Source organism: Aquila chrysaetos, chromosome 7 (genome assembly GCF_900496995.4).
Source record: "Aquila chrysaetos chrysaetos chromosome 7, bAquChr1.4, whole genome shotgun sequence".
Classification (NCBI taxonomy): Eukaryota; Metazoa; Chordata; class Aves; order Accipitriformes; family Accipitridae; genus Aquila; species Aquila chrysaetos.
The window spans coordinates 19,807,017-19,815,546 of NC_044010.1; the positions used below are offsets into that span (position 1 = coordinate 19,807,017).

General features: G+C 41.5%; 1 long non-coding RNA gene across 1 annotated transcript; it reads left to right on the forward strand.

The window, feature by feature from the left end:
* The first annotated feature begins 204 nt into the window (after positions 1-204).
* LOC115344022 lies at positions 205-6,262 on the forward strand. The gene is made up of 3 exons (XR_003924381.1): positions 205-284; positions 400-546; positions 6,191-6,262. It is a non-coding gene; the product is annotated as an uncharacterized LOC115344022 (long non-coding RNA).
* Positions 6,263-8,530: the final 2,268 nt, after the last annotated feature.

Sequence of the window (8,530 nt, forward strand, 5' to 3'; positions counted from 1 at the left end):
TTCTATTAGATTTAAACTTACCTCTTTATTCTCTTTTCCTCAGCAACATCTTTTTATGAACAAACAATATTGCTAGAGCCTTGGGAAATAATACTCACTTCAATGCCCTTGTGAAATACTCTCGGATGATGACAGACATGATGTAAGAAAGACATCAAGTTGTCAGTATTTGATAAGAAGGAACTACATATATGAAAATAAGTCCTAGTCCTACCTGCTTGTTATCCAACAGGACCTGGCATTCAGCCTGTTCCTGAGGGACAGAAAAGGCAGCAAAAGCTAAGGTAGATAGATAAAAGTTTGGGGATTTTCTTTCTAAGAATATTGTATAAATTTGAGAAGAGAGATGAATATAGTGCTTCTATCTTCAAGCTGCCTTTAACTGTGATTTTAATGCAGGTAAAAATGGGTGGAAATTACGAAATGAAGCAGCAATCGGATTTGGGAAATTGTAGAAGTATCCTAGGATCACATTGTATCTCTATGCAGAAGAGCAGAAGGTCATTTTCAATCCAGATTTTCTTCTACAACTTGCCATCTCTTTCTGTAAGTATTTGGTAATTTGGGGGTTAAATTTGCTAATATTTTCAGGGAAACTGACAGTGAAATTATTAAAATAATAAAGTACTGTCTGGTTCGATAGCAACCGCAGGTAACACCGCTCTTCCAATGTCACATTGTTTTCTCACATTTCTGTTTTTTTTCTAACAACATTTCTAACTTGGTGGTCAGATGGCAGTCCACAGGTAACATCTTAAAACTTTTCTCCTCCCCTCTCATTTCATCTGTCTCTGCAAAGTTTCTTGCAAATTTATTCCATGGAAAGACTGACAGAAGTAACTTTCCCAGTTTATCTTTCTTTCCCCTGCAGGTTTCTCTCCTCCCTGCTGTAGATATTGATATTTCTGGTTTGTTCTCTGCTGTTTTTTGGTGGTTTGGCTGAGACTGTTTGAAACCATTCTTGCTTCCTTCATCTGTATTTCATCCTCACTCTCCTTTGGTTCATTTCTTCCCACTCTAAATAAATGCTGGTGTCCCATTTGCCTCTTCCTGGAGAGTATCAACTGTGTTTCCATTCCAGATTTTCTAAAATTTAGCTTCAGTCCCTGGTAATCTACTTTTCCCAATGATTTCCAAGCCTTTTATTTTTGTTTCCTAGCCAAAGCCACATTTCCTGAGCTGCTAATTTTCCCTGATTCTGTCATCCATACTTGTCCTGGGATTTGTACTTTTGCTGGCTTTCTTGCCTCTGTTCTCAATAGATCGTCCTCTGACTTTTTCTTTCAAAGTATAAACAGAATTATTCTCCTCATCTTCCCTCTTAACACTATAATGTTTTGCAGCAAGAACTTCTAGACCCAAAAACTTAAGCAAGGTTAAGCTTAGTATGTTCACAGGATGGATCTTAGGGTTGTAAGTGGATTAGTTTTCTGTAAGAATCATAAGTATTTGTAATACATATTTAGAGGATAACAATGCTATTTTAAAATTGTAATGTGTGGAAAAATAGGGAACTACTGTATCCTTCCCTGATTGTAATAAAGGGTACAACTGACACAGGAAAATCAGAGCATATACATGGTAAATTACATTCACATTGATTTAAGGTGGTTTTAGAATTAGTCTGTAACCACAGAGTACTCCCACTGTGCCATGTATACCACTGTATAGCTAAATGGAAAAGGAATTTTTTAGAATGACTAAGCAGAACATTAGAAAAATTAAAATGGTGTATTAAAAAGAAAAGGCAATAGTTTACTTTTCAGAGAGGATTCCCGGATTGTCTCCAACCTGCAGATTGTTTTTGCTAAGCTATGGTAATTGCTTGTGCCAAATAAGTACAGGTGATGGACTTCTTACTGGCAGTGTTTTGTTTCCCTCCTGCTCTGGCAGCCCCACTTAAGTCTGGCATAAGAAGACCTTGGTGCTCCCCACCCCAGGATGACTATTCTGTTGCAATCCCTTGTAGCAGGTGAGGGATCAGACAGAGGAATGAAGTAATTGAAGTGACTGGGCTCTGAATACTAAGCGTTAAAATAACCAACAAGAGACCTAACCCTGCTGCACCCTTCCTGCTTTCTTCAGCTGCTTACCAAAAGCTCTTATGTCTTCCTCCTCCTGTTTAACTCTAGGTAATGCTTACTGCAAACATTAATTGGTTCCCTCTTTCTCTCATCAAATTAGTAACACGTTTTCCTCAAGCCCACATCTCTCCCTGCCTTTGGCACCTGCATTCAGGCAGGTAGCCATCAGGCAAGCTCAGTACGGCTAGAAGAGGTCCCACCTGCTGCCCCCACCCCTACCCATCAGCCAGGCCCATGGTCTGCTCGCTTTGACTAGAGAGGCTTCGGGACAAGGTCTCAGCCTCACAGATTCTCCTTCTTTAGCACTTCTGAAAGGCTTTCCATACAGAAGATTTTATATCCGGCTCATTCGGCCTCTCCTCTGTCTCAGCTACAGCAACATCCCTCACTCTGGCCTTGACAAATAGCATTCTGCTCCACTTGTACCTGTGGAGGATAGTGCTGAAAAGATCACTTTCTTTCATTATCCCTCTCTCGCATCTTTCCTTTTTCTATGCTGCATCAGAAATAACTGCTTTTGCCTTCCAGGTCCTTTACAGTCCAACCCTATCGTAGCTATTGCCACTTATTCACTGTCAAGATGCTGACTCTTGCCTTTGATCATCCTATTACAGCAGCCTCCACTGCCTACTTGTTAAATTTTTAAACAGCCACTTGTGTATGTACTCCTGAGCTGCCTGTCATGGTTGGAGGAGCTTCTCCATCCAGAAACTTAAACTAAACAGACACTTTCCCTCCTTCTGTTTCTTAAATGGTAAGTTCAAAGCCCTAAATGTTGTTGTCCCTTGCCTGTTGTCCCCAGCATAAGTAGCTAGATCCCTGAAACACCATAACTCACAGTGGTGGGCATTTAGCATATGAAGCCCTGAGGGGTGGCACGCTGCCCCTGGGCACCCAACATCAGGAGCGTTCCCTCCTGCATTCCCTGATGCAGCAAGTAGACTGGTGCTGTGGGAAATTAAGACCACAGTAAGAAGTTGTCTTCTGATGACACCTTGCAATCGCCAGTTTAAAGCAGGTATTCCAGCTCAGTATGTAAAGGAGTCTTTTCAACAGGCCTTTGTGAAGAGTGATGCAAAGCTGAGGTATGCTTTCCTGTCTTTCACCAAAAAAAAAGGAGACAAATAGATCTGTTGCGTCTTTTTCCTTCTATAGTACCAGTTCAAATTCACTTTTGCATGAACTGCTGAAAAGAAGACAAGAACACGGCCTACCTTTGTTACATGTGATAGGACAGAGGCGGCTCCTCACCATACATTTTAAATAAACACAACAGAAAAAGGAGAGAGTGTCTTGCCAAAGCAATGAGCAGAGTGATGGTTACTGAATTCGAGGCATTTTAGGAAAGTTTAGGCAGAAAGGAGTAACTTTAGTGGAAAGCAAAATGAAACGAAACAGATAGTAGCCTGAAGGGGAGGCAGAGGAAAAGCCAGTGCAGTATGAAGGAGTCCCACTTTGATTAAAATCCTGTCCGGCCTCTGTAATACTGACTCCTGCCTCTAGCCAGTTGTGCTTGCCAGCATTCTCCCAAACCTGAGTAAAGTGGGGTGTGACCCGATAGCCTCAGAAAGCTAAAAGCACACTGTTGCCATCAGTTGCACATTCAGGTGCTGGGTGGGAGAGCTGCTGCGGCTGGGGCAGGGACCTACCTAGCCCTTCGGGCTGGATCTGTCCTTCCTGACAATGCTTTCAGAGCAGACACTGGGAACTCTCAGATCTTTAACCTTGTTCTCCAGCAAGGTAAAAAAACCCTCTGTTAGGTTTGGGGCAGGGGGAAAAAGCAAGAATTATTAACATGCTTCATCCTTGTTAAAGAAAAAGAGGAGTTTGTTTATTTCAATTTCAGTAATTTTGTAACAAACTAATATAATAAAGCCATTTAATTTTCTAACTAAAAATACTCCACAGAAGGCATTTTTTTGCTTAAAACTTATACATTTAATATAAAAACAGTTCCCATAGATAAACCCTTTTCACAGAAAAAGTGTTCAGACCAGCACTCAGTCTCAGCTTGAAGTATTTATCCATTATGATGTAAGTAAAATATGAAATTCTATTCATTAAGCACAAAAAGGCTATGGCTTCAACCAGTAATAGGCTTGCTTCAGAACTGTAGTGTGGACAACGGTAGTTAAGGTTTAATTTTTTCTTTTGCAAAGTTACAAAAGAAAATTACATTTCCAAAATGGTCTAAGAAATCTTCATCAGTTGAGGGGAACAATGTTCCTCATTAAAACTAGTGTAAAACAATTAGAAAGCTGGAAGCTGTTGGAGGAATGTACATTGCTAATTAGGAATTACAGATACATGTGGAAAAGTTAAAGAGAGCATAACAATGTGGAACGAAGAGGAGGAAATTCTTTCAGTGCAGCAGAAACATGGAACGCTAATAGTGGTGCAAAGCTGGTACTAGACAAGGATGGCAAAGCTGTTGTCAACCACGTTGCAGAAAAGGCAAAAGAACCCATTAAATATTTCTCTTCTGATTTGGAAAGAACCACCATACTCATATCTGACAGTGATAAGGACTACTTTCTACTTGATCAATAAACTGGGAGATTCTTAAACAGCAACTGTCAGAGCTAAACAGTTTTTTGAATTTACAGGGCCAGATAAGTTGCACCCAAGGGTATTAAAAGAGTTTACTGAGAAACTCTCTGAACCATTAATGCTGATTTTAAAGAAACCATAGAACAATGAAGAAGTTCCAGAGCACTAAGGCAAATTCAGTGCACCAATAATTTATGGGAGTAAATGTATTGCCGTAAGTCAAGTTGGCAACCTGATACTAATCTCAGGCCAAAACACAGAAAAGCTGACCTGGAACTCAATCAGCAAGGAGAAATACATGTACCCTGTTATGCTGTGTTATAAACTGTTTAACTGGAGGGGGATGTAAATGTAGAGAAATCATCATCATTTGCTGGTTCATTCTGTCTGGGTTTTCTCTTGCCCAGTGCTATTCAGTATTTCTATTAATACAGCAACAAGCTCCACTGGGCAATTTTTCCCTCGGCCTGGCTGTGGGACGCTGAGGAGGGGATGCCAAGTGTGCGCTCAGAGAGTAGCCAGAGCTGAGAAATGCCCTGTTGCATGGGTTTCAGTAAGATGTGCAAGACCTGAGAAATCACTCAAACCCAGAGTTTACTAAGGACTTCTATTAAACTCAGTCAGGGAATAGAAATAATTGGAAGTGCAGCCATTTCACATGATCAGAAAATAAATCCCCCTCTCATACGCGCTTCCCACAAATATGCCCTTCCGAGCTTTACCTGCTGTGAAATTTTATACAGTGTCACCCTCTGATATTAACCTTTCCCCTTGATCCCCACTGGCTTTACCCAAACTGTTCAGACAACATCCTACTGACTGCCTTCTGCAAGCCATTCTTAAGGAGGCTTTTAGCTTTCTGTGATACAGGACAAGTTTATCCCAAGTTTGTAATTGTGCGTGTGTATATATATACTCATATATATACACATACATATATATATATGGAATCAGACATATCTGAAAGGATTAAAAAAACCCAAAGAGAAGTACAACTGTGTTTTCTATTCAGCTCTTGCTTGCACTGAGTTTTCAGAGCTATCACTTACTTCACCCTGAAGGGGTGAGATGAAGCTTAGGTCACCTGGATGCAGATCCTGAGTCAAGATTACACCTGCCCTCAGGAGTTACCATTCTAATATGCTTCAGAGCTGCCTTTGCTTCACCTCAGAGTACTGAAATAAATAACACGTGGGTTCCTGTAATAAAACATGTCTTTCCACAAGTGATAAAATGCAGACCGAGTGTGGGCAGGAAAGACAAGGACGTACCTGCTGCTGACAAAGAGACCTTGTCTTGTCCCAGTCCAGGATTTGGATGCTGGAATGCCTGAGTCCCTTTGCTAATGCTCTGGTGTGGTTTTTGACTCTCTGCTTCAGTTTCCTTGAGCATAGCTCCCAATTAAGCCATAAGGATATCAATTTTTAATTAGCTAATGTTTTGTAAACTGCCTCTACTACAAATTAGGAGATTTTTATGATGCGCCTACTCAGTACTCTGCATTTTATTCATGATATGTTACTAATAACAATAGGAATTTTTACTTTTTTTCACAGAGTTGGGGTCTGGACACCACAGTCTAAGCAGATGAACTGACGCTTAACCCCAGAAATGAAAGACAAAGAAAGGCAAGTCTTTCAATCTATATGGAAAGCCAATAAAAAGGCATTTCTAGTCTTGACATTGTCAGTGCATCCTCTGTAAAGAAAATAGAAGTATTTTTATGTCAATAAAGCCTACAGCATGTGTCAGTAGTGGATCAAATATTAAAAGTAATTTTTAATAAGTGCAAATCAAAGAGGGATTAGAAAAGCTCAGGGGATTTGGAGATGAGACTTCAGTTCAGGGAATTCCACAGCTCAGGGGCATAACAGGTGAATGCTCTGCTACTCATGGATGAGATACCTGGCAAGAGGGCTGATGAATTTGAGATTTATTATTAGAAAGTAAGGACTGAGGGTATGTATAAATGGAGACCAATTTTGATAGGTATGAAAGGGACGTTTCAGACAGGTAATGAAAACTCAGAACAAAATTTTAAAGTCAGTGCATTGACTGATAGGAAGCAGGTATAAATCTGCCTTAGCTGAAGTAATGCGATTGGATTTATTGCCATAAGTAAACGTATGGGATGCAGCATACTGAACAATGGGGTCATTTGTGAATATTATTCCATACAGTGTATGCCTATTACTGTAATGTGGAAGCTATAAAGATGGGGTTTAGAATGGGCAAGTAACACAGAGAGTAGCAGTAATACCTGCCTTACTCCTGCAAAGTGGAAACCTTGCCTAAGCAACTGCTTTTGAGAAAAGCTTTTAAGAAGTTAACAGTAAATGAACTAAGGAACCAAAGAAGGATACAAAGTTGAAAGTTTTTGAGGATTCATTAGATGTACACAGCTGCCACCAGATGGGAAAACAGAATATGACAAACAGTACACAAATGAAAGACAGATGAAAAGGAGGAGGGTAAATTTGGAGATTTGATTTCAGAAAGCAGTGTCTTATGTATCCGTCACAAGGAATGCCTTCTAGCTCCTTCGTGTGTGTGAATGTGCATGCCTTTTCTCTCCTTCTCCACCTCCCTCCCTCCCTTGCTTTTTCCTTCAGTGATTGACAGCCCATGGTTTGAAGAGAAACTTAGGCAGAAATCCATACCTTTTTTGTCATCCATCATGAGCTGAGTAATCTCTTGAGAAAGAGAGTTTTAGCGCAGTAGGGGCCTGTGAAGAATTTGGATATGGATCTTCCACAAAAGATTTTTTGTACACTGTAGTAGGTAAGAACCAGATCACTTGGGTCAGTACTGAAACTGCATTGCTTAGAAATAACATTGAGAATTACTACTTTTAGAGCAGTCGCTCACATAACATTTATCTAAAGCTCTAATTTATAGTACTGTAAGTTCTTGTGTGTTCTATTACCATTATTGTTAGGTTCATTTTTTATGTTTTGCATACCATAGAGAAATAGGCATTAAATGATGATTTTTCTGTCCCTGAATGGAATTCAATACTGGAGAGTTACCTCTGCCTGCCATTACCCCTGTGTCCTTTTCTGAAACCCTATTTGTGACAGGTTTGTGATGGAGGTGTTCAGCATTTTACAGTAATGAGATATTTATTTTTGTGAATATTTCATCTATGTTGTATTATGGTGAGTTGACCCTGGCTGGACACCAGGTGCCCACCAAAGCCACTCTATCACTCCCCCCTCAGCTGGACAAGGGAGGAAAAATATAACAAAAGGCTTGTGGGTCAACATAAGGACAGGGAGAGATCACCCACCAATTACCATCATAAGCAAAAAAAGACTCGACTCAGGGAAAATTAAGTTAATTTATTACCAATCAAATCAGAGTAGGGTGACGAGAAATAAAACCAAACCTCAAAACACTTTTCCCCCCGCCCCTCCCTTCTTCCCCAGCACAGCTTCACTCCCGAGTTCCCTACCTACCCACCCCAGCGGCACAGGGGGACAGGAACGGGGGTTGGGGTCAGTTCATCACACGTTGTCTCTGCTGCTCCTTTCTCCTCAGGGGTGGACTCCTCACACTCCTCCCCTGCTCCAGCGTGGGGTCCCTCCCACGGGAGACAGTCCTCCATGAACTTCTCCAATGTGGGTCCTTCCCACGGGCTGCAGTTCTTCACAAACTGCTCCAGCATGAGTCCCTTCCATGGGGCAGTCCTTCAGGCACAGACTGCTCCAGCGTGGGTCCCCTGCGGGGTCACAAGTCCTGCCAGAAAACTTGCTCCAGCCTGGGCTCCTCTCTCCACAGGGCCACAGGTCCTGCCAGGAGCCTGCTCCAGCACGGGCTTCCCACAGGGTCACAGCCTCCTTTGGGCACCCACCTGCTCCGGCGTGGGGTCCTCCCCGGGCTGCAGGTGGATATCT